The following is a 27,831-nucleotide window of genomic DNA, read 5'->3' as shown; positions in this document are numbered from 1 at the left end:
CCACATATGAATAACTAAAATAAAGGCCTATCAACAACTAAAAAATATATATATATATATTTTTTAAAAAAAGAATGTTTTCCTGTAAAAGTGCTGAACTACAGGTATAAAATGGTAGGAAATGGTAAGCATGAGGCTGTTGTTCTTCTCTCCTGCCTGTCCTCCCTCCCTTCCTCTCTACAACTTTACAAATCCTTAAACAAATCATAATCTAGTAATTGTACTAGCAATAATAAATAAATAAATAAATATACATATATATCTAGGACTTTCTAAATATCTTGTGATTGCACTTACAATTATTAGTACACATCTATATTCTCCATTAAATTTTTAGCTCTTTAAGGATGGTGTATATATTTTATGCATTTTTGCATACACTCACTACATAGAGATGTTCAATAGATATGTGTTAAACTTGAAATACATGGGAAAGAAAATAGTCGGTCAAATGTTTATTATTTGTTTAATTATTTCTTCAGATTTGAATACCTGGCGTTGCAAAATCCCAAGGTATTTCCAGTTAGTACAATGATTAGTAGAAAATGTCAAAAGAAAGTATTATTTGTATTTAATCTAAAAAAAAATCTTGAATCTATGCTAGACTATATCTTTAGACAAAGAGAGAAAATAAAAGGTAATCACAATACCTAGCAAGGAATAACCCAGAGTTCTGCTGTCCAAAGTTTTGATAAGTTTTAGTCTCATGGTTCAAGAGTTACAGATTATGATATAAAATACCAAGTAAACAAGTGAATAAATGGAAAATAATATGAATAAAAACATAAATCGAGTCTGATATCAGAGGCAGCTCTGAACATAGAGTCTATTCTTGGAGGTAGCCTGTGTCAGGCTCTTCACTTATTATTTGTTTTTACTCAATTTCCTATTTTTAAAAGCAATTTTAATGAGCATAAGGGCAGATGTTTATCCTGGAGAACAAGCTCTAGCAATGTTGGAAGCTGCTGACATGCCTCCCTCCAGGACATTTGTAACACAGAATATATTATTTCTAACACTTAAGAAACTAAGCAGCAGGAACTCTGCCTCAGATTTTCAGTGGCGTCAACTGCTAATGGAGCTGATAAAGCTGATTTGTGAGAAAAGTGACTGCAATTGAAATGTGTGCAGATGCATTTACATTAGGGCTTAAAAAAAAACCAATGACTTCAACCTAGATTTCAGAATTTTCTGCTTTGCTAAGCAATATCATAATCTTTGAACAGTCGAGTTCAAACCAAATGTATTTGCATTACTCTCTCACTGTCATTGCATATTATTTTGGGAAACCAGAGTCAAATAACCTGCTATGAATAGAAATCATACTGAGAGATATCTTTTATTTCTTTCTTCACTGCTATAAATTAATGCAGAGTAATAATGGTAATCTGAAATAATCTGCTATGACTTCAAACAAGCAAATGTAGAATATAGTAACAGGAAACATTTTTTTAAAATTTACACACAAAAACATTTTATCTCATTTTCTTATTTTAGGGGAAAAAAAAGGCACACTTGATATAGCCTTATTATTCCTGACCAGATTTTGAAATAATTAATCACTATTCGAAACCATCTAAAACATCAACATGCTTTAAGAGTTTTAATCCCTGATATTAATGTAAACTTTCTTCTGATAAGCACAGTTAAAAACATATAACAATGGTAACAAAACAAACCATAAGACACAGAAGCTTTAGAAACTAGTGTTACTACATTGACAAAAATACTCAACTAGTGGCCATTTAGGCAGAAGTATTTCTCTAAATAGTGCTAGTATATACAATCCTTATGGTTGTGAACAATTAATTATTCTTTTCCTATTGCTTTTTTTCTCCAAGGCTGCTTGAAAGGTACATGGAATTCTATCATAAATTATACCAGAATTGCCTAATTGGATAGTCATTAAATCTTAGCATCTTCCTGTCAGAAGATTGACACTAGTCCCAAATTCCCCTTCATTGAGGGATGCTTTCAGCATTACTGACAGATTTTCCTTAAAGTACCTGTTTTATTTGAAAAAGTCCTAACAGAAAATTCTTTGGGGGCTATTCCTGCTATCATATAATTCCATCTTACAAAACTAGAAATGTTAACTCTCTCATTTCTGTAATACTCTTTTCTCTTGTTTCTCTCATTTCTCAGCTTCCTTTTGAGGTCTATTCTACCTGGATTCCCCACCCCCCACCCCCAGAAGCAATTATATTCCCCAGGGTTCCCTCTTTGGCTCACTATTCTTCTTTCTGACATGTTCTCTTTGAGAGGTGTCATTCACTTTCATTTTACAAAATATCACTTTCACCTTTTGAACACTTACTTACTTCCAAATCCATATACGACATTGACATCTGACCTGTATTACAGGTAGTATGGAGGTTCTCAAAGACTGTGCTTATTAGTATTACCTAGAGATTCTCAGATGACATCACCCTCACATAATTTAATGGAAATTTCTGAGGTTGGTGCTAGAATTTTTTACAGCCCCCTAATTAATTCTACTATGAACCCAAGTTTAATAATGGTGGTGGCATATTAGTACAGGTTTAACGACCAATTCTCTGCATGGATAGGAAGGGAGAGGCAGTGTCTGATTTTTAGCATTTGCTAATTTCATTGATTTAATACCCCAGCCATGACCAATCTCAAGCTCCCAACTTGTTGTAAACCAGCTCTCAAAATTCCTAAAATTTAACAGTTAACTTTGCCAATTTGATACAAACCAACTCCAGCACACCACTGGATCTGAGGTACTAGTACATTCAGTTTCTAGTGAATTTATTAGCCAGATGATCCATCAGGATAGGTATTCAGTAGATTTTCTTTACAAAAATATTCTTATTTAGAAGCTCAGTAAATTAAAAAGAAAAGGAGAGAGTGAGCACAGGATAGAAGACAGACTAACAGACAGCCAGGAAAAGAACTCCTCTGATACAATGAGCCAAGGAACCAAGAATTTTGTCCACTCGGCTACTCCTCCCCACTCATTGGGACTTTCATGGAAATGAGAAGGCCACATTGAAGGGATATTCAGAACCACTGAGCTACAGAATAAAACCACTCTTCTTATTTTCACATAGGCATTCCCTTCATGATCTGGCCCTTGCAAACTTTTCAGCCTCATCTCCTCCATATTACCTCATACTTCACATGGTCAGTGCAGCCACAAATCAACTGTGTCATCTGATATTCTTCTTCCAACAAAAATAACCTCCAGAGATCCAATGGTATCCAATAAAAGTCTCTTGTTTACTACCAAATTATGTAAAATAGAAATTTCCTTGACTCTCGAGCCATCTTCTCTTGCTCACTTTTCTGCTTTTAGTTGAGGAGTATCATGACACCATAGCCATTTACACTGAAGATATATGCACACACACACACACACACACACACACACACACACACATATATATGTATAAATATATATAATTTCTTTTTTTAAAAATGGCAGCAGAATGCATTATAATTCTTATTATACATATATAATTTTTCATATGAAGATACATATTTTAATGAACTTTTCATCACTCTCCTAGGTTACTTTAGGTGGAGATACTGAAAAATATTTGGAGCACTGTAAGGGGAAATACAGAGAGAGATCAGTACCCATGGGTTCTTGAAACCAAAATTATCACATTTAGACATTGGCTTAGAGGATCTTGAGGGTGAGAAAGTAGAAAAGGAAACAGAAGCTGAGTTCTCAAAGCTTTAGGAATCTTTGTCCCTGAAGATCCAAAGAGATTTGCATTGTGAAGACTAGAAGCCCCATGTCTACATGTCTGCAACTGTCTTATCCATGGCCTTTGTAAAGGGGTATGTGCTCCCTACAGGCCAAGGGAGAGGTACCGGATTTACACAGACTACACAGAAAGGGGAAACTGAAAATACTCAGAAAGGTACTAAGTTTGAGGACTAAACACCCTTAACTTATGAATTCATCCAGCAAGAAAGGTAACAAAGAAGATATTTCTTCTGTGCAAAAGTGAGCCCCAGTCCAATGGAGGAGGAGCCACAGATGTGGAAACAGAACATCAGAGTCTAGGTATGGATGTGCCAACTACAAGCTACATGACCTTTGGCTTTCCTGTCAAACAAGTGTAAAGCTATTATACTTTAAGGAGCTAGATTAGTATTTCTTAGCCTATTGTTTTTATTATTAACCCATCTTAGTTGTTTTTTTAGCTTATTTTTTTTCCTAATTGCCCCATCCATAAAATTTCAATACTGTGCCTACACTAAATATCTGTTTATGTATAGTATGCAGATATATGCAATATACAAATATAAGTAAGTTTTTTTCCATGCTGAAGAAATGATTTTCACCCCTTGGGAATAACATCACCCTTATTTATGTGTATAAGCTAGAGAGATGAAGGCTGATTTCATTGCTACCAAAGGGGAAAGAAAACAGATTTACAAAGTTACATAAGTGAAAAGTTATGTATAAGTAAAAGGTAATAAAATTTTAAATAATGTTATGATATAACATTAGGGGGAAAAAAGTTTTCCAAAAGCATTCAGTAAGGTTCAACTTCAGAAACCTGAAATTTAACATAGAAGAATAAGTTAGGCCACCATTTATATCCAAAGTGTAAAGGGTATATATTCAGAGGCTTTGGTTTGAATAAACATGAAGATTATACTAACCTCTCACTGCAAAGGGACATAGTTGTGGGGAGAGATAAGCACCAGAATGGGAAGGAAATCAAGCCACGTGCTAATAGGCAGTCCTATTATAAATGCAGCAGACTTCTTTTGCAGCCATTATTTGCATAGTAGGCACAGTAATTTGTGTATGGCACCTCAGATAAAGCATGAAAGGTCTTTCAACCTTTGCAGTGCAATAGACTAAAAATACAGAGGAAAATGCTAAATAAATTACTGTAACTCTATGGCATTTTATTACTTTGTAAAGTAATTATGCTTTCTAACATGAAAAATTAGATATAATGTTGTTTGTATAGAATCTCTCTTACTCAAACTGTCTCCCAATTTTATAACAAATTAGAGATTGGCAGCTCATTGATAACATTAGTGAACTTAATAATTTTTTGGTGGTAGAATACATAACATTTTAAATATGAAAGCAGTCAAATGAAATTCAACAATTCAGCAAAGCTCAGATTATTTTTTAATGTCCCCACTAAAATCAGGAGAAATAGATTTCTTTTCTGGAACATCATTGGACAACCTGGATGGAGGCACAGATGAGAAAGGCAATAATAAGGGTCAGGAGAAAGGGGAAAGGAATAGAACAGGACATTGACACAAGAATTATTTCTGAGCAGAACAGATGAGTCCAGATAGGTTTGAAAGTTAGTCAAGTTATTTGATTAGAATCTGTGTAAAGACCAGAGAAGATGGGCAAGTTCTTGTCCACCAGGTTAATTTAACACAAGAAAGCACCATGAAACTTCTGCCAATATTATTGGTTAGTCTGTTCAATTTTACTCTTAGAAACCTCTTATTTAAAGCTGTATCCTCTCTAAAATTATAATTTTTAAAAAAAGATCTTTCTAGGGGCTGGGGATGTGGCTCAAGCGGTAGCGCGCTCGCCTGGCATGCGTGTGGCCCGGGTTCGATCCTCAGCACCACATACAAACAAAGATGTTGTGTCCGCCACGCCGAAAACTAAAAAATAAATATTAAAATTCTCTCTCTCTCTCTCTCTCTCTCTCTCTCTCTCTCTCTCTCCCCCCCCTCACTCTGTCTAAAAAAAAAAAAAGTTCTTTCTATATAAGAAGGAACAAAGTACACATACCACAAGATGGATGAGCCTTGAAAACATCATGCTTGGTGAAAAAAGCCAGCCACGGACACAAATGGCCACATGTTGTATTCAATTTATGTGAAATATCCAGACTGGGCCAATCTATAGAAACAGTGGTTTAGCCATTTCTGAGGGCTTCCTTAGGGTGATGAAAATATTCCAGAACTAAAGAGTGGCAATGTCTATACCACATTGAGAATGAGCTAAATGCCACTGAATTGTACACTTTAAATGGTTCACATGGCAAATTTCATGTTATATATAATTTATCACACAAAAAAGATGCCATTCCATTTTGTCTGGTTTGACCCATTCTAAGTGTGCTTTCTTTTAGTAGTAGAAGAGGTTTTCCTTCAGTGATAGATCTAAGTTTCATGGGGCCCTGAAGCTTTGCAATTTGGGGAGGCTTATAAGAAAAACAATTCATATTATGAACACAGGAAACCTGTGCTTCTCTTCAAAGGGCCTATGTAAGCAAGGGGTACAGTAGCTTAACTTTCACAGCTTCGTGGCAAAAACCTCTCAGTTTATTCCATAAGAATACAAAAGAGAGAGTTACATTTTCTGACCTCAGCTCCCAGGTCAGTTCATATCTGCCAACATTCCAGGAGGTGAATTGGGATGTTGACCATTTTCTACACCACGGGATCAGTTTTGAAAGACTTTCTATGTGTTCTAACTAAGATGAAGAACTCAAGGTCTGATGCTCCTTTCCAAGGCTGGGTTGTGCATGCATATAGCTTATGGAGACCTGTGTCAAAGTTTCTCATCTAGGAAGCTACTTGGCAAGGTGTTTTCATCAGCTTTTTCACTGCTGTGACTTCAAGATCTGACCAGAACAATTTTAGGGGAAGAAAAGCTTATTTGGGGGCTCACAGTTTCAGAGGTCTCAATCCATGGACAACAGGCTTCATTCCTCAGGGCTCAAGTTGAGGCTGAACATCATGGCAGATAGTGTGGTAGAGGGAAGCAGTTCACATGGTGATCAGGAAATAGAGAGAATCCACTGCCAGATACAAAATACATACCCCAAAGTCAGGCCTCCAATGACCCGCCTCCTCCAGCCACACCCCACCTGCCTCCAGTTACCACTCAAGTAATCCCATCAGGATTAGTTCACTGATTAGTTTAAAGGTCTTACAACCTAATCATTTCCTTTCTGAACCCTTTCCCATTGTCTCACACATAAGCTTTTGGGGGACATCTCACATCCAAACCATAACACAAGGCTACATTATTTGACAGTTCCTAAGTGTAACAAATATCATGATAGTGTGAAGGTAGATGAATTGTTGGGTAAGTCTGAATAAGAATCGATTACGATGAGCGTGAGAAAGAAATATATCAGATTGGGCAATTGGAAACAATTCTGGTCAAGGAGCTATTTGGGGAAAATAGGTAAGGTAGAAGGAAGCTGCACAATGTTTACATCCCAAGACAATAAAGTAAGGAAAACTGAGACACAGAGCCCAGCTAGGCGGAGTGAAGGGCTGAACTCTAAAGGCTCTCTTCTGACTATAACAATTACAAGTAAAACGCTTCATCTTTTAAAGACATTGAATAGAGAAAAGTCACAGTGGGAGGAAAAACAACTAATCAGAATGGAACAATACTTGTCTAGTTATATTCCCCTTGAAGTAACCTTTTTTCTAAAATATTTTTTAGTTGTCAATGGACCTTTATTTAATTTATTTTATATGGTTCTGAGAATCGAACCCAGTGCCTCACACATGCTAAGCAAGTGCTCTACCACTAAGTCATAACCCTAGCCCCTTGAAGTAAGCTTTTGACAGAAGGAAGCTCTATGTTAAAAATAAAATTGAGTTATAAATAAAAATGTTTATGATTCCATCTTTCTAGAATATCTTAAGTTCTACAAACAGTACTTTATATGTCCTTTTAACCTAGCCAGTGTATGAGACTAAATTAGAGGCATTGCTCACGTACATTGTCCAATCCATCCCATCTGCTGACCATTGCTGCACCAGAGGACACCTCATGCCTGCATCCATCAACATCTGTTGAGAATGACTAGGTCCAGGGTACTTCTATGAGCTGCACAAAACCTCAAAACATCCCCGCATTCATGGAGTATTACATTCTAGTGTTAGGAAAGAGTAAGCACACTAAATGAGTGAATTATGAGAATGCTAGAAGGCCATAGTGTAAGAAGGAATGAAGGAGGCAGATAAAAGTGGGAGGAGTATCTTCAAGGGCAGAGTGGTAAGGTGAGAGTTCAAGTTTATGAAGGGTCAGGCTAGACTTCACTGAGAAGATGGCTCCTGTACAAAGACTTACAGGACTTGGGAGAGGAGCCATAATGTATCAGGAGGAATCAGTCTTCCTGGCATATATGAGGAACACTGGGGAGACCAGCTGGCTGGAACTGAAAGAGTATGAAGGAGAGGGGTAGGAAATGACATGAGTGCTCCGGATGATGCAGGGCCTTTGGATTGTGGTAAGGTTTCTGGTTTACAGATACATTGGGAGAAGGTAGTGCTCGCTCTCACCACAGTGGCTCAACCAAATTGAGCTTGATTTCTGATAATTATGGCAGACTGTTGCTTTGTCTGCTCTCCCAACTCTAGTGCCACCAAAGGTTATTAGATAATCAGAGAATCAACAAAGATAACATCTAAGTGTCATTGAGACTGTATTCCTTAGTGAATTTTATTCTCACAAATATCCTGTTAAATGCCTGTAAAATTGGATAGGTTTAACTCCTTACTTTCTTTTACATGTTCTGTGTTTATTTCTACTCCCATGCTCCGTCAAGTTTCCCATTCCCTGGGTCTCCAATCCACTTACCCTACTGTTCCTTCCATGTAATTAGGTAAGAATTATTCTGTTCTTCCCCACCCAGCTTAGGTTCAATCCTTGATAAGTACATTCACTCCCTTCATATAACCTCAAATACCTGCATCTCTCTCCTCTCCACTGCACCCACAACTGTGCAGCTGACCTTGCCTGGAGAAAGCGTATGACCATGATAACAGATTGTACAATAAATTCATGATCATTAATACCAATGTGTTGCACCCCCTTGCCCGCAAGGAAGACGCAACACTCAGGAATCTTCTTTCAGTAGTTTATTTCAGGCCCTTGATAGTTCTTCTTCTCCTTCTCGGATGCCCCTCCCAGCCTTAATAAAGCATCTCAAGCCCCAATGCAAAGCAGCCACGTGGAGCTTTCTCATAGCGTGATGAAAAGTCATGCGCCAACTCTCCCAAATAAGGAGTTGTTTGTCACAGACCACAGCGGAGCCAGCGCCATCTTGTAATGGCGACCATAATTTGCATAAACGGCAGAAGCGGCTCACCACACCAATGGACACTTAAAGTGCCTCCAACATCTTACCCCACTTCCCAAGTCTATTTACTCTTCTCCCCTACTTCATGCTTAGCCAATTACGCTGGCACACACATTCAGAAAAGAATTCCCACAGAGTTCTAACTCCCAAGAAACATGCATCTCTATACATAGACTTTTATCACTTCCCTCTCTTTCAGTACATAAACTATTGCTCTAATGCTCGTTTTATGCCTTCTTTTATGGTGAATAAATATTTCTTAATATATTATTGAAATTCCTTTACTGATTTTTTAACTATATTATTTTGTTTTATTGTCTTAGTGGTTTCTCTAAGAATTACAATATACATCTTATCACAATCTTTCAGAAAAATACTAACATCATTTCAACAAAATATATAAACTTTTGTGTTGTATATTTTTTCTTCCATATCCTTTACAGTATTGTTATACATAATGAATCTATATGTTGCAAACCTTATACAGTACAATTTTATAATTACTACTTCATACAACTATATTGTGTCTCAAAGTAGTTAAAAGAAGGGCTGAGATTGTGGCTCAGTGGCAGAGTGCTTGCCTCCCACATATGAGGCACTAGGTTTAATCTCAGCACCATATAAAGGTAAATAAATAAAATAAATATATTGTATCCATATACAACTAAATATATATATATTAAAAAGTAGTTAAAAGAAGAAATTAGAAAAAATACAAATTCTTTCATGTTTGCCCATACATTTATCATTTGTAGTATTCCTTATTTTTTCCTGTGAAATTCAAATTACTGTCTAATGTATTTCCTTTCAGTCTAAAAAATAATTCCTTTAATATTTCTACCTCTAAGTTCTCTCAGTATTTATTTATCTATAGCAATTGTATTTCACTGTCATTTATCTTTATTTTTATTTTATTTAATTTATTAGTTGTTGGTTGGTTGGTGCGGGGAATGGAACCCAGAGCTACACAAGTGCTTAGCACACACTCTACCAAAATGTTACACCCCCAACTCCTCACTTTAATTTTGAAACATAGCTTTGCTATGTTTAGAATTTTGGGTTGACAGGTTTTCTTCTTCAGCAATGGAAATATCTTACTCTCCTGCTTACTGGCCCCTATTGTCTATAATAAGAAGTCAGCTGTCAATCATATTGTTTGTTCTCTGTCCTTGATGAGTAGTTTTTTATTACTGCTTTCCAGGTTTTGTCTATGCCTTCAGCATTCAACTGTTCCTTATGTGTGTAGGTGTGGCTACTTTGGGGTTTATCCTACTTTGTATTCATTGAACTTTCTTGGATTTGCAAATTGATATTTTTGATAAAATTTGGAAAGATTTTAGCCATTTTTCCTTCAAAACTTTTTATGCTATTTTCTTTATTTTCTCTCCTTAACTCATTATGAATCAATCAGTATGATTTCTATTATCCTACAAACCTCTAAAATGCATCTTAGTCTTTTTTTGTTTTAATTCCCTTCTTCAGTTTGGATAATTTCTATTTATCTATCTTCAATTTCATTGGTATCTCATATTTTTGTTAAGTTCTTCTAACAAATCTTTCATTTCAGTTTTTGTACTATTCTACTAGAGTTTCATTTCATTTTTAAAAATATAATTTCTACCTCTTTATTGAGAATTTCAATTCACTGGATAATTGTCATCATACTTTGTTTAATTCTTTAAGTATACTTTTCTTAATTATCTGGATGTATTCATTATAGCTTTTTTTAACACTTTGTATAGGAAATCCAACATCTGAGGACAGAGCTAATTTCTATTTCTTGTTTTTGTTCCCTAAATACATTCACATTTTCTTGTTCCTTTGAATGTCTCCTGCGTTCTTTGTTGCATACTGACCTTTTTAGATAACATGTGTAGCAGCACTAGACGGAGTGTTTTCTACCTAAAGACAGTTTTTGTTTTGTTTTATAAACTTTCTAAATTATATTTACAAAGTCTCTCTCTGTTCGATGGTATTTTCCTTGTTTTTATTTTTAAGTCTACTTCCCTAGACATCATCTGCATTTGTATGGTGTACCACTCAGCAAAAGATTGCGAAGAGATTATTCTTCAATAACTCAGTTTCTGCGAATGGATTCATGCATAAATATGGACCACATTAAACTTTTACATAATTTTATTAGACTTCTGCTTTCAGCCTTCCACCAGGTTCTCTCACATCTCCTCTGCACCTGTGTACAGGTTCTGTCAGTTAAGGATAAGTTTATGTCTTGGAAACTGGTCTCTGCTGTACATGTGCATGACCTCACCCCCTGTGATTTACTTGGGATCTGGGCATGTGGGAAAGCTGTGTGCTCTACAGGAAATGTAGTTTTCATGTTTGTCACTAAAGGAAATTAAATGTAACTTTATTTCTCTCATTCTCCCTCCCATTGCACTTATTTTCAGGTAGATAATAAGGCTTATTACAAAGAAAGGGCATTTCACAGCAGGGCACCATCAAAAAAATGTATATATTTTAATATACCAAACATGTACATCTACTAATGCATTTGTTATTGCATTTTTATGGTCGTTCTATGCTGAGGAAAAATAAATAAATAAATAAACCCTGCAGGCTGTTCAATGTCATTAAAAACATTATTTTTTTAAATAGCCAAACTCGACAAAAGTAGCAGGTGAAAAAAAAAATTAAACAAGTTTTATTTCTCTGGAAAGTGCAAAGCAACCTGTATAGCTACATCTGATTATTTTCTCATTATTGCACCAAAAAAAAAAAGAAAGACCAATATCAACTGACAAAAAAAAGTAAACAAATAGATGATCTCTCAGAGAATTGAGAGTAGTATAAATTTAGGCTTAGCATCATTCCCAAGGATTTTGTATCATTAGAAATCCCTGCTAAATGCTGGAAAGGAGAGTGACATTGGGGACTTGCCCCTACCCTGTATTGTAGGGATTCACAAGTGGATCACTTCACATGTCAGCACATGTTATAAAGATACTAGTCACTGACTTTGCTGATTCTTAGAGGAAGAGGAATGCATTAGCAGGCAGTCTGAATCTGGTAGGACCTTTAAATTATCATCCTGTTTAGAGGTTAAAGGTGCTTGTTCGAAATTTAATTATCAATTAATCATTCCAGAATAGTCTGCTCTCTCAGAATCAGTGTCAGTCAATAAATGTAATAATCTGCACTTTCTTTCTTTTTTTTTCATTTTAACTATTTTCAGGTTAACCTTTAGGTAGGTCATAACTGCTTTTACTTGACATTTATTAACCTTTTATAAAGTAATTATTACTAGGAATATAGAGCAGCATAGTAGTGATTCCATGTTTATTCATTTCATTTGAGCAAAAATTGCTCTTACTCTTCAGAATGATGCATCAAAAATGCATACTTTTTAATCTCATTATACTATTTGATTATGAGAAAAATTAGTCCATCAGTATATAGTTATATATTGTCAGTATATCAATATATATTGTAATTGATATTGTTATATCAATATATAGTTAAAATGCTATTAATTTAATCATATTTTTCTCTGAAGTTTAGCACTTAAAAAGACTGATGTCTATTAATAATAATTTGATTCATTATTCAAGTGACATTTGAGATCATCTAAAATGAAATCATCTTATTGGTAATCTTTCCTTGATGCAAGTGATGTATGATACAAATGCCTATTTTAATTCATTGTCTATAGATTCATACTGTTAAAATAAACTATCAAGAATGTAGGAAAGGACTGTTTAAAGTCACATATTTAAAAGATTATTACCCTGCCTATAATCCCAGTAACTCAAGGGTCTGAGACAGGATGATTGCAAGCTCAAGGCTAGCCTTGGCAAGTTTGAGGACAGCCTATGCAACTGAGTAAGACCCTGTCTCAAAATAAAAAATAAAAATGAATGCGGATATAGCTCAGTGTGAAGTACCACTGGGCTCAATCCTCAATACATAATAAATAAATAAAATGAATATTAGCTCTGATTAAAAAATAATATTCAAATCATTTTCTGAAGAACTGCTATGATTTATGTAGAGGAAGTCTAAACATTTGTATAGAATCCTTTATTAGGGATAAGGTGTTGGACCTAAAATGGCAACATGGTTGTAAAATGATGTAATTACCAAGTATTTTCAATTCCATTGCAAAAGTCTCTTAAATTCAAGCCTCTCCTTTGTGGTACCACTGTTACTATGGCAGTCCAGACTCATCAGTTCCCATGAGCAACACTTTCATTACTGCCTGTGATTCCAGTCTCTGCATCTACCTCAAAACACAAGTGATGTTGTCACTTCTCTGCTTTTACAACCTCTGCTGGTTTCTTACTGGTCCTAGGAAAACATGAAATGACCTAGTCACATACCCTTCACCAAGACCATTTTTATCATATAGATAGGGTCAAGGCCAGCATCCTGTTTGTCTCTTTTACAGCACCACATGACTCAGTATGCAAACAGACTTTGTATTGGTTTCCCATCGTTGTTGTAACAAGTAACCACAAACTTGGTGACTTAAAAAGAGATATGTATTCTCTCACAATTCTGGAGGAATCCAAAATCAGTTTGACTGGGCTAAGGCCAAGAATGGCAGGGTCACACTGCCACTGAAAACTCTAGGTAGAATCCATTCCATGCATGTCCTGTTTCTGGTAGCTTCCTTGGCCAGTGACTACATTATTTCAATCTCTACCTCTGGCATAACATTGCCCCCTCCTCTTCTATCTGGGTAATATGTCATATTACAATGAAAATTCAGATATGCCAAGATATAATCTTCCCATATCAATATTCTAATCTTAATCACAACTTCAGACACAAATAAGGTAACATTTACAGGTTCTCAGGACTAGGAATTGATATCTTTATGGACCATAACTTATCCTCTTATGCTCTTTCACTTTTTGAATAAAGTAACTAACATCTTTGGCCTTACAATGGTTCACTTATTCAGTAAACTTGGCATTGAAGGTGATTGGATGCATATGTACCAAACCATTCGCAGAGATCATCAGTGTAAATAGAACACAATGAGAAGGAAGTTAAAGGGCACAATATCAGTACTTACCATTTTAAACAGTTCCATATACTTCAATAGTTCTTAACATGCTTTTGCAGTATGAAAAATAAGTCATAGCAGCTTTATTCATAAGTGCTGGAACTTAGAAGCAGCTGTTTTCAATAGGTGAATAACCTTGGTACATATAGACAATGGACTGTTACACAGTGTGAAAAAGAAATGAACCATTAATCCATAAAAGAACATTGAGGAAACTTAAATGCATATTCATAAGTTAAAGAAGACAATCTTAAAAGCCTACAGAGAGTGACACCAACTATATGACATTTTGTAAAAGGCAAAACTCTGGAAATAGTTAAAAATTCAGTGGTTGACAGAGGATAAGGGGTGGGAATAGATGGATAGGCAGAGCGCAGGGCATTTTAAGGGCAAAGAAAAGTATTCTCTATGATACTATAATGGTGGATAAACATTGCTATTTATTTGTCAAAACCAGAGAATATACAACACCAGAAGTGAACTGTAATGTAAATGATGGATTTGGAGAGACATGTGTCAGTGTAGACTAATCAATTGTAATGAATGTACTGCTCTGGTGTGTGATGTTGATAGTGAAGGAGCCCGAGAGCCTATAAAGAGATTCTGTACTTTCCACTCAATTTTGCTATGAACCTAACATTTCTCTAAAAGTCAAACCTATTCAAAGTAACTAAGCAAACAGATACATGTACATAGCATATAACAGGTATATGAAATGATTTAAGAAGCAATATTTGACACTGAAGTGCACATAAAGGACCTAACCTATAAACAAATGATTTATAGGCACTGCAATACATCTACAGAGAACTGCTTACAGGATGAAGTAGTAATAAGCCTTTGCTCAGTAAAATTTCTAGAAGGTATATACAGATGGAAGTCAGAAGCAAGTATGAGATGGTTAAAGTCAAAAAGAAATATGAGAACAACTTAAGAAACTTTTGAGGTATGATGTTCCAGTCCAAGTGTACCTGGTCTTCTAAATAACTCAAATCATAGTTGACAGAGACATACCATAGCACAATAATGTGGGTTTGGGGGGAATAGAGAGAAATCTTTAGCTCAAGTTCATGGAAAGTCTGTTGAATTTATAAAAGACACCTGAGAAAAATGACAACTGAACTCACTCGTGAAGATCAAAGACTTGTTCACATAAAGAAAAGGAAGATTTGAGAGAAGAATGTGCTAAAAACTCAGTAAAAAAAAATTAAACAGGCATCAGATGGGTACATCATTGATAAAAGAATGAAGTGCTTGGTTTAGGTGAGTAGAAGATGAAGTTTAAAACATGAACATCAGTGTTGGAGGTGTTTGTTTACTCCACAAGTGATGAGTTGCTTAGTGGATGTATCCTATTAAAAGATGCTATGGAAATTGAGAGGAGAGTAGGATTAAGATCAGAAAAGATATTTCACAACATTAATCTTAAAATTACCAGCAAAGTACATGGATTCATAGGACGACAGGACAGGATAACTTGTCATGTCCTAACATTACTGCTTTTATTCACAGGGAACTCAGCTTCTACTCCCAGCCCTGCTGCCTTCATAGCTCTCAGTGCCTTTATCTCTAAAATAAAACAGGTGTTAAATTAAATGATTATTAAGTCTTCTAAATACAAAATGCTGATTCAATGATTATACCTCCATTTTCTCTTATGTCATGCAATAATTAATACTAAAATACAATTCACACTGTAGTAGCTTGATATACTTTTGATTTATTTAACAACTGATGCAAAATGAAATCGCTGAGATTGTGGGGTAAATGTTATTTAAATTTTAAATGGAAGATGTCATCAAATAGTTGTGGTCAACACCCCTGTTCTATTTTCAAAAGGATACAAAGGCACCTTTTATTTCCCTTTTACTTAAGGTCCTCTCAGTTTGGCTACTTAATGGTCTGCTTATGTCTCATTTTACTGCACGCTTAACATGAAGAAGTGAAACTTCAGCATCTCCTGAGGAAAAGGCAGTGTATTTGCATATTTGAAGCTTATATTCATATCTCACTAATGTTTATGCCTGCAGATGTTGTCTCGCTGGTGGGTCTTTGTTCCATCAATTTGTTTCTAGGTCAACTGTTTGCATTTTATTGTAATAAATGAGCCAGAAGGTGTCTTGACCTACCTGCCCTGCCAAGGTCTGATTTGAAGGAGAGTAAGAACAATTAAGTACTTAATTACATTCCATTAGCAAAAAGTAAGAAAACAACCTTTGTGCCAAATAAAAAAGTTGCTTCATCTTCCATACTCAGATTTCATTCTCCCAGGTACAGTTTCCTTCCATGGTAATTTCAACAGTCTAAAACTCTTGCTATTGCACTTTTTTGCACTTTTGAAAAATGTCAACACTCAACTTTTATAGCATTTGATTTAACACTTTTAGAGACACTTTCAACCTTTCATAATTTATAGCCATCTCCCAAATACATGTGATAGGCACAGTTAAGGTAGCAGTCAGAATAAAAGGTCAGTATATAGATTGAGGTGTTCTAAGACATCACTAAAGGAAATGGACTAAAAAAAAATTCATAGCAGAAACCAAGTTCTTTAGAACCTCATAATCTCATCATCACCTCATTGCCAAATTCCCTATAGAGTTTATCATTTTGAAAAAGTGCTATGTAGGTTCTCTATACATCTCACTGATTGTTTCTTTTGCTGAGAAGAAACTTTTTAGTTTGAATCCATCCCATGTATTGATTCTTGATCTTAATTCTTGTGCTATAGGAAGCCGGGGCCCTAAATGGCATGATAGATATTTGGGCCTACTTTTTCTTCTATTAGGCACAGTGTCTCTGGTTTAAATTCCTAGGTCCTTGATCCACTTTGAGTTGAGTTCTGTGCATGGTGAGAGACAGGGATTTAATTTCATGTTGTTGCATATGGATTTCCAGTTTTCCCAGCACCATTTGTTGAAGAGGCTGTCTTTTCTCCAATGTACATTTTTGGTGCCTATGTCTAATATAACTGTAATTATGTGGGTTAATCTCTGTGTCCTCTACTTTATAGAGGTCTACCAGTCTATTGTGGTGCCAACAGTGTGCTGTTTTTGTTACTATTATTACTATTTGTTACTTTTTGTTACTATTGTTTAATGTCTTGCTAAGGATTGTTTTAGCTATTCTGTGTCTCTGATTTTTCCAGATGAATTTTATTACTTCTTTTTTTTATTTCTATGAGGAATATTATTGGGATTTTTGATTGGAATTCCATTAAATCTGTATAGTGCTTTTGGTCATATGATCATTTTGACAATATTAATTCTGCCTATCCAAGAACAAGGGAGATCTTTCCATCTTCTAAGGTTTTTTTTTAATTTCTCTCTTTAGTTTTCTGTAGGTTTCATTGTAGAGGTCTTTCATCTCTTTCATTAAGTTGATTCCCAAAGTTTTTGTTTGTTTGTTTGTTTGTTTGTTTTTGAGGCTATTCTAAATGGGGTAGTTTTCCTCATTTCCCTTTCAGAGGACTTGTCACTGATATACAGAAATGCCTTTCATTTATGGGTGTTGATTTTATATCCTGCTACTTTGCTGAATTCATTTATTAGTTCTAGAAGTTTTCTGGTATAATTTTTGGGGTCTTCTAGGTATAGAATCATATCATTGGCAAATAGTGCTAATTTAATTCTTCTTTTCCTATGTGTATCCCTTTAATTTCTTTCATCTATCTAATTGCTCTGGCTAGTGTTTCAAGAACTATTTTAAATAGAAGTGGTGAAAGAGGGCATCCCTGTCTTGATCCAGTTTTTAGAGAAAATGCCTTCAATTTTTCTCCATTTAGAATGATGTTGGCCTAGGGCTTAGCATGGATAGCTTTTATAATTTTGAGATATGTTTCTGATATCCCCAGTTGTTTTGAACATGAAGAGGTGCTGTGTTTTGTTGAAGGCTTTTCTGCATTTATTGAGACGAACATACGATTCTTATCTTTAAGTCTGTTGATGTGATAAATTACATTTATTGATTTCTGTATGTTGAACCAACCTTACATCGCTGGGATGAACCCAACTTGATTGTGGTGCATGATCATTTTGATATGTTTTTGTATTTGATTTGCCAGAGTTTTATTGAGAATTTTTGCATCTATGTTTATTAGAGATATTGGTCTGAAGTTTTCTTTCTTTGATGTGTCTTTGCCTGGTTTTGGAATCAGGGTGATACTGGCCTCATAGAATGAGTTTGGAAGTGTTCCCTCTTTTTCTATTTCATAAAATAACTTGAGGAGTATTGGTATTAGTACTTCTTTGAAGGTCTTGTAGAACTCAGCTGTGTATCCATTTGGTCCTGGGCTTTTCTTGGTTGGTAGGCTTCTGATGGCGTCCTCTATTTCATTGCTTGAAATCGATCTGTTTAACTTTTGTATATCATCCTGATTCAGTTTGAGCAAAACATCATGGCTCTAGAAATTTGTCGATGCCTTCAATATTTTCTATTTTCTTGGAGTACAAGTTTTCAAAATAATTTCTAATTATCTTCTATATTTCTGTAGTATCTGTTTTGATATTTCCTTTTTCATCACATATGTTAGTAATTTGAACTTTCTCTCTCCTCTTTGTTAGCATGGCTAAGGGTCTGTCAGTTTTATTTATTTTTTCAAAGAACCAACTTTTTGTTTTGTGAATTTTTTCAATTGCTTCTTTTCTTTTTTAAAAAAAAAAATTTGTTTTAGTTGTAGTTGGACACAATACCTTTATTTTATTTATTTATTTCTATGTGGTGCTGAGGATCAAACCCAGCATCTTACATGTGCTAGGCGAGTGCTCTACCACTGAGCCACAAGCCCAGCCCCTTGTTTCAATTTCATTGATTTTAGCTCTGAATTTTTAAAATTTTTATTTATTTTTTTTAGTCATACATGACAGCAGAATGTATTTTGACATATAATACATACATGAAATGTACATACATCAAGCATATTGTCTGTTCTGCTGTCCTTCCTATCCCCTCTACTCCTCCCCTCCTCTCCCATCCTTTCTCTCTATCCAATCTAATGTGACACACATTCTTTTTCTTTTTCTCATTACAACATCATATATGTATGCTGTATAACAATGAGGTTCTCCTTCCATCTTCTGTGCAACTCCCCTTCTCCCTCTTTTTCCCTCCCACCTCTCTTCCCTATTTAGTGGTAGTCTTCTTCTCATGCTCTTCCTCCCTATCACATTTTGAATCACCCCCCTTATATCAGAGAAGACATTCAGCATTTGTTTTTTAGGGATTGGCTAACTTCACTTAGCATAATCTGCTCTAATGCCATCCATTTGCCTGCAAATGCCATGATTTTATTATTTTTTAGTGCTGAGTAATATTCCATTGTGTATAAATGCCACATTTTTTTTAATCCATTCATCTATTGAAGGGCATCTAGGTTGGTTCCACATTCTAACTATTGTGAATTGTGCTGCTATAAATATTGATGTGGCTGTGTCCCTATAGTATGCTCTTCTTAGGTCTTTTGGGTATAGTCCTAGAAGGGGAATAGCTGGGTCAAATGGTGGTTCCATTCCCAGCTTTCCAAGGAATCTCCATACTGCTTTCCAAATTGGCTGCACCAATTTGCAGTCCCACCAGCAATGTATGAGTGTACCTTTTTCCCCGCATCCTCGCCAGCACTTATTGTTGTTTGACTTCATAATGGCTGCCATTCTTATTGGGGTGAGATGGTATCTTAGAGTAGTTTTAATTTGCATTTCTCTGAATGCTAGAGATGGTGAGCATTTTTTCATGTATTTGTTGATTGATTGTATATCCTCTTCTGAGAAGTTTCTGTTCAAGTCCTTGGTCCATTTGTTGATTGGGTTATTTGCTTTTTTGTTGTTTAACTTTTTGAGTTCTTTGTATACTCTAGAGATTAGAGCTCTATCTGATGTTTGAGGGGTAAAAATTTGTTCCCAGAATATAGGCTCCCTATTCACCTCACATATTATTTCTCTTGATGAGAAAAAACTTTTTAGTTTGAATTTGTCCCATTTGTTGATTCTTGGTTTTAACTCTTGTGCTATAGGTGTCTTATTAAGAAATTTGGGGCCTGCCCCCACGTGATGAAGATTAGGACCAACTTTATCTTCTATTAGACGCAGAGTCTCTGGTCTGATTCCTAGCTCCTTGATCCATTTTGAGTTGACTTTTGTGCATGGTGAGAGAAAGGGATTCAATTTCATTTTGTTGCATATGGATTTCCAGTTCTCCCAGCACCATTTGTTGAAGATGCTATCCTTTCTCCATTGCATGGTTTTAGCATCTTTGTCTAATATAAGGTAGTTGTAATTTTGTGGATTTGTCTCTGTGTCCTATATTTTGTACCATTGGTCTACCAGCCTGTTTTGGTGCCAGTACCATGCTGTTTTTGTTACTATTGCTCTATAGTATAGTTTAAAATCTGGAATTGCGATACCACCAATTTCACTCTTCCTGCTTAGAATTACTTTAGCTATTCTGGGTCTCTTGTTTTTCCAGATGAATTTCATGATTGCTTTTTCTATTTCTGCAAGGAATGTCATTGGGATTTTGATGGGAATTGCATTGAACCTGTAAAGTGCTTTTGGTAGTATGGCCATCTTAATAATATTAATTCTACCAATCCATGAGCAAGGTAAATCCTTCCATCTTCTAAGGTCTTCTTCTATTTCTTTCTTCAGGGTTCTGTAGTTTTCATTGTATAGCTCTTTCACCTCTTTTGTTAAGTTGATTCCCAGGTATTTTTTTTTGAGGATATTATGAATGGAGTAGTTGTCCTCATTTCCATTTCAGAGAATTTGTCACTGATATACAGGAATGCCTTTGATTTATTGGTATTGATTTTATATCCTGCCACTTTGCTGAATTCATCTACTAGTTCTAGAAGTTTCTTGGTTGAATTTTCTGGGTCTGCTAGGTATAGGATCATGTCATCAGCAAATAGTGCTAATTTAAGTTCTTCTTTTCCTATATTTATGCCTTTAATTTCTTTCGTCTGTCTAATTGTTCTGGCTAGTGTTTCAAGAACTATGTTGAATAGAAGTGGTGAGAGAGGAAATCCCTGTCTTGTTCCAGATTTTAGAGGGAATGCCTTCAATTTTTCTCCATTTAGAATGATGCTGGCATGAGGCTTAGAGTATGTAGCTTTTGCCATTTTGAGGTAATTTCCTGTTATCCCTAATTTTTCTAGAGTTTTGGACATAAAGGGATGCTGTATTTTGTCGAATGCTTTTTCAGCATCTATCGAAATGATCATATGGTTCTTATCTTTAAGTCTATTGATGTGGTGAATTACATTTATTGATTTCCATATATTGAACCAGGCTTGCATCCCAGGGATGAATCCCACTTGGTCATGGTACACAATCTTTTTGATATGTTTTTGTATCCAATTTGCCAGAATTTTATTGAGGATTTTTGCATCTAAATTCATTAGGGATATTGGTCTGTAGTTTTCTTTCTTTGAGGTGTCTTTATCTTGTTTGGGAATCAGGATGATATTGGCCTCATAGAATGAATTTGGAAGTACTCCCTCTTTTTCTATCTCCTGAAATAGATTGTAGAGTATTGGTATTAGTTCTTCTTTAAAGTTCTTGTAAAACTCTGCTGTATATCCGTCCGGTCCTGGGCTTTTCTTGGTTGGTAGTCTTTTGATGGCTTATTCTATTTCCTCACTTGATATTGGTCTGTTTAAGTTGTTTATATCATCCTGACTCAATCTGGGTAGTTCATATGTCTTAAGGAATTTATCGATGCCTTCACTATCCTCTATTTTATTAGAGTATAGGGTTTCAAAATAATTTCTAATTATCTTCTGTATTTCTGAATTGTCTGTTGTGATGTTGCCCTTTTCATCCCATAAGCTAGTGATTTGAGCTCTCTCTCTTCTCTTTGTTAGCGTGGCTAGTGGTCTATCAATCTTATTTATTTTTTCAAAGAACCAACTTTTAGTTTTGTCAATTTTTTCTATTGTTTCTTTTATTTCGATTTCATTGATTTCAGCTCTGATTTTAATTATTTCTTGCCTTCTACTGTATTTTCTGCTGATTTGTTCTTCTTTTTCTAAGGCTTCGAGGTGTAGTGTGAGGTCATTTATTTGTTGGCTTTTCCTTCTTTTAAGGAATGAACTCCATGAAAAAAATACGGAACGCTTCACAAATTTGTGTGTCATCCTTGCGCAGGGGCCATGCTAATCTTCTCTGTATCGTTCCAATTTTAGTATATGTGCTGCCGAACCGAGCACAAGAGAGAGAGAGAGAGAATTTTTTAATATGTATTTTCTTTTTAGTTTTCGCCAGACACAACATCTTTGTTTGTATGTGGTGCTGAGGATCGAACCCGGGCCACACGCATTCCAGGCAAGCATGCTATCGCTTGAGCCACATCCCCAGCTCTCTGATTTTAATTATCTCCTGTATTCTACTAATTTTTTTGTTGGTTTGTTCTTCTTTTTCTAGGGCTTTGAGATGCAATGTTGGGTCATTTTTGTTGTTGTTGTTGAATTTTTCTTCTTTTAAGGAATTAACTCCATGCAATGAACTTTCCTATTAGTACTGCCTTCATAGTATCCCAGAGATGTTGTATCTGTGTTCTCATTTACCTCTATGAATTTTTAAATCTCCTCCTTGATGTCTTCTGCAATCCATTGTTCATTCAGTAGTGTATTATTTACTCTCCAGGTGTTGGAATTAGCTTTTATTTTTTATATTATCATTGTTTTCTAGTTTCATTCCATTATGATCTGATACAATGCAAGGTAGTATCTCTACTTTTTTGTATTTGCTAAGAGTTGCTTTGTGGCATAATATGTGGTCTATTTTAGAGAAGGATCCATATGTTGCTGATAAGAATGTGTATTTGCTCATTGAAGGATGAACTATTCTATATATGTCAGTTAAGGCTAAGTTATTGATTGTATTATTGAGTTCTATAATTTCTTTGTTCACCTTTTGTTTGAAAGATCTACCCAGTGGTGAAAGAGGTGTGTTAAAGTTACCCAGTATTATTGTGTTGTGGTCTATTTGACTTTTGAACTTGAGAAGAGTTTGTTTTATGAACATAGATGCTCCATTATTAGGGGTATATATAGTTATAATTGTTATGTCTTGTTGATGTATGGCTCCCTTGAGCAGTATGTAGTGGCCTTCTTTATCTCTTTTGGTTAACTTTAGCTTGAAATCTACTTTATTTAATATGAGGATAAAAACCCCTGCTTGCTTCCACAGTCCATGTGAGTGGTATTATTTTTCTCAACCTTTCGCATTCAGTCTGTGGATGTCTTTTTCTACGAAATGAGTCTCTTGGAGGCAGCATATTGTTGGGTCTTTTTGTTTTGATCCAGTCTGCTAGTCTATGTCTTTTGATTGGTGAGTTTAGGCCATTAACATTCAGGGTTATTATTGAGGCATGGTTTGTATTCCCAGCCATTTTTGTTTATTTTTGTTAATTTTACTTGGTTTCCCCTTCGATTAGTTTTTCTCTTAGTGTAATACCTTTGTCTGCTGATTTTCATCATTTTTTTTCATTTGCTCTTCATGGAATATTTCACAGAGGACATTATTTAGTGCAGGCTTTCTAGTTGTAAATTCTTTTAACTTTTGTTTTTATTTCATCATCAAATCTAAAGCTTAATTTTGCTGAATATAATTCTTGGTTGACATCCATTTTCTTTTGGAGTTTGGTATATGTTGTTGCAGGATCTCCTGGCTTTGAGGATCTGGGTTGAAAAATCTGCTGAAATAGGAATTTGTCTCCCCCTATATGTGATATGGTCCCTCTCTCTTGCAACCTTTAAGATTCTATCCTTATTCTGTATGTTAGGCATTTTCATTATAATGTGACTTGGTGTGGATCTGTTGTAATTTTGTACACTTGGCATCCTGTAAACCTCTTGTATTTGATTTTCCAACTCACTTTTGCCTGTATTTGCTCATTTAAGTCATTCTTTAATTCATAGATCATTTTAATTATGAACCTTCTGAACTCCTTCTCTGACATTTTATCAACTTTGCTGTCCATGGGTTCTGTTATTGTTGTATCCTGGTTTGTTTGGGGCACTTTCCTCCCTTGTTTTTTTCATATTGTTTATGTGTCTTCCTTTCTTGCAGTGTGGATCTGAGATATTACAGTTTCTACTCTATAATCTTCTGGTATCCATGCAGATTATCTGTTCACCTTGATGTTAGGCTTCCAGACCCTGCAGCTGTCCCTCAGTGTATGCTACAGCAACTAAAGGTGGTGACTCAAGATAGCATTGGAGGTGTCCCAAGATGGGTGCAGGTCTTTTAGAGATGGGTCTGAAGGGGTGGGCTTACACTGTCTTTGGGATGCCTGCCCTTAGATGCAGCTGCTTCTAGGCCCTGTCTGTTGTAAAAGGTAGAGGCTACTGCATGGGGAAGGCTATGGCGATATCTGCAGTGTCCCAAGATGGAAGCAGGTTAGGCCTGGGTTCCCAGGAGGAAGGTGAGGTAGGGTGGTGGACTAATACCTACCCTGGGCCTGGCAGGTCTGCGGAGGTGGTCCTGTGCCAGAGTCTGAGCTCCAGCGGGTGTCTGCTGGTAGCGGGATAGACCCAGGCCTACCCTGGGCCTGGGTCCCAAGCAGGTGGGCAGAGGCAGATTTGGCTGAATCTGTATTTTTGTCAATTTCTTAGCAATTTATCTGTAAAACTAATTAAGAACTACTAATTGAGACTAAAATCATGGTAAGTTACAGTCATGCTTTATGTCTTTCTATCCTAAAGACCAACCTGTGGCCTGTGTCAGGACTTCATAAATATTTTTTGAATGCCTGAATGGATAAGCAAAAGTATGACTATGTCAAAGAAAAGAGAAATTACTTCTGGCCACTGTGTCATTAAGATGATGACACTGAAATCGTCCTTAGATTATGAGAAGAATGTCTAATTTTCTGCCCAAAAAGAGTCAAGCACAGAGGATTGATTCTCATGGAGCAGCCATGAGACAATGGACATAAAATTTTTAATTGGAGAACATCCAGCTTTTCAACCTACACCACAAAAAGAAGCAGCCTACTTGTCCAGAATTGAGGTCTACCCTAATACCATTGAATTACTTAGTACCTTGCAGAAAAAAAAGCATTACTACTGAACTACAAAAAAGACTTAATTGTTATTTATGAAACATAATTCCTGATTAAGGTAATGGAGGATATTAGATTTTCATTTATAAACTACACATAAGTTGGTATTAATTTAGCTATGTCATTTAGCATAAGACCCAAATGGAAAGAGAGGCAAATACAAATCCAATAAAATCCAATAAAAATGGAAGAGCTCCATGTAGCCAATATAACGTTTTTATAGGACTAATGCAAAAATAAACAACTTGAAGATATGTCATTTCCATGATCTTTAATAAAGTATTTCAATTTGATATGTAATATTTTATAGCAAAGTCACATTTTAAAATAATAATATCCTCAAGGGAAAAAAAAAGAAGACTTCTCTGTTCTAAGAATTTACATGGCATTTTTTCATTATGTTAATAAAGAGTATTTGATATTAAATGTAAAAATATGTTCAAGGTGTTCCTATTTGACCCACTTAAGATTTCAAAAATCAGGATTTGATCGACTGTTTGAAAAGTAAATTTGACATGAAAGAAGCCTTTAAAAACTTATAAAATTAGTTCGTATTTTTGCTCAAGAATCAAACTAGACCAAGGTTTATTTAAATAAGATATTTAAGAATAACTTAACATAGAATAAAGCACACAATCTCAAGTGCACCCCATGAGTTTATACATGTGTGTACACCCTAGTAACCACAACCCAGATCAGGATGTACAGTACTCCCAGCATTCTGCATGGCTGCTTTAGGTCCCCTGACAGCCCACACCCTCTGTTGCAAAGGTAACAAAAGGTAATCTCTAGTCAGGAGATTTTTGAAACTAAATATAAGTGAAAAGTTTTCTGTAAGAGAAACTTCAGATATCTTTGGCTGTTTTTTATTTAATTATAGAAGTTTCACATGTATCTCCTCAGTAGTAAGAACACTTTAGGAACTTGTTTCTTAAAAGAAAAACATTATACTCTGTAGTTTATTATTTCACCTATTATTTCATATAGTTTCATTTGTTAATTCCTTTAACAGATATTCCTTGGGTAAGCATTGTGTGCCAGCTACTGTCCTGGGCTGGGCAAACATGGTTCCTCAGAACACAGTAAGGATTCTGCTCTCCTGGAATTCACACTCTAGATAGAAGAACACATCAATATGCAATTGAATAAACTAGTAAAAAATGAAAGCATTTCAAGTGTCACCAGTTTTAATAAATATACTAAGAGTTATGAAATTAAGGATGAGCAGTCAGAGCCTACACAGGATGACAGACTCTTCTTGGGATAACATGTAGTCTGAGACTTAACAAGGGAAGAGCCCTCAGTTATGCAAATCATACAAAGAGGAAAAACACTTCTAGGCAAAGCACATAAGACCTAACTGGGAACCAAACACAGAAGGTTCACAAAACAGAGATCAGGGACATAGTTTTGGTTCCCTGGCAAGAAAGCAGAGATGGTAGCACAAGGTCAGACACAAGCAACTTATTGACAGTGATCATCACAAGGAGCAAGTATTGGACAAAAAAAAAGAAAGAAAGAAAACAAAACAGGGGGAAAGCCAATGGGAAAAGGGTTATAGAGTCACTATTATTGGGATTCTGTTCTGCTGGACCTTGTGAGAAGCCTATCATTGGCACATTCTGACCTTCACACATACAGTTCCCTGTTTGAAACACTCCCCAATATCCACCTAGCCCAATTTCTCACTTCTTTTTTTTTTGTAACTGATGCATGCTAATTATGTAGAATAGTGGGTATCATTGTGGCACATTCATACATGTGTTATAATATAATTTGATCTGTTTCACTCCCCACCAATTCCTTGCTTTTTAATTTAATTATTAATTCCACTGAAAATGCTCCCTTGATCACCCATTTAAAATAGGCCCTCCTGTGTTCTGCAGCACCATGTGATATTCTTTTTTAGTACTTAACATAATTTGTCATTTTAGATTTATCCACTTAATTCCTTAATTTTCCTCATTCAGATTACAAATACAATGCAAAATGAGACTATATCTATTTTATTCGCCCTAGGGTTACAGTGCCTGGCAGTAACATGGCTTAGGGAAGAAGTCCAGTAAATGTTGGGTGGATGAATGGATGAGAAGGACTGAAGATAAAAGTAACCAGCTCTGATTGAAGCATGGCAGAATGGGTCAAAGGCCTTCCCCTTTTCCCCACATGGAGGCTTATAGGACATCTTTAAGGAACTTCAGTGCAAAATCAAATGCAACATGATAGTCCTGCCTTTAGAAAATGCTGTATCCCTGAAAAATATTTGTATAAAGCCATTTACTGGAAACTCCGGTGAAATCTTTTGCAATAAGATGTAGTATCCCTTAAATAGTCCGTTTTATACATCATGATCTTCATACCTACAGGCTTCCCAAGAGAATGGAGACAGTTACTAACACTATTTGGGGGGATAAAATGACTGCTGAAGAAATTCCAGAGTAGCTAGTTCTTTTGTTCTTTTTAAAAAGAGATTACTTGATTTTAGATATCAGAGGGTTGAAAGTGGCTGCAGGTTCTTTTCAGTGTGTATCTTTTTTCTAGTTCAAGAAGCTAAATCGGGTTTGGGAAAATGCTGACATAGTATTAATAATATAAGTTGTGTCTTGTCTTTAAAAATCCTGTAGAATAGTAAAACTTCTAAGTCCCAAGGATAGCAATGGT

At 35.6% G+C, this 27,831-nt stretch overlaps 1 protein-coding gene and 1 non-coding gene across 2 annotated transcripts in view; one reads left to right on the top strand and one right to left on the bottom strand.

Moving 5' to 3' along the window:
- Positions 1–27,831, top strand: part of Eys (eyes shut homolog) — a 1,560,564-nt gene that overhangs the window by 1,380,112 nt on the left and 152,621 nt on the right.
- On the bottom strand, positions 22,206–22,312 carry LOC125617534. Its single transcript, XR_007348576.1, has one exon. It is a non-coding gene; the product is annotated as a U6 spliceosomal RNA (small nuclear RNA).

Source organism: Marmota marmota, unplaced genomic scaffold (genome assembly GCF_001458135.2).
Source record: "Marmota marmota marmota unplaced genomic scaffold, marMar, whole genome shotgun sequence".
Taxonomy (NCBI): domain Eukaryota; kingdom Metazoa; phylum Chordata; class Mammalia; order Rodentia; family Sciuridae; genus Marmota; species Marmota marmota.
The sequence above is the reverse complement of the archived record's forward strand: the minus strand, read 5'-3'. Positions and strand labels throughout refer to the sequence as shown.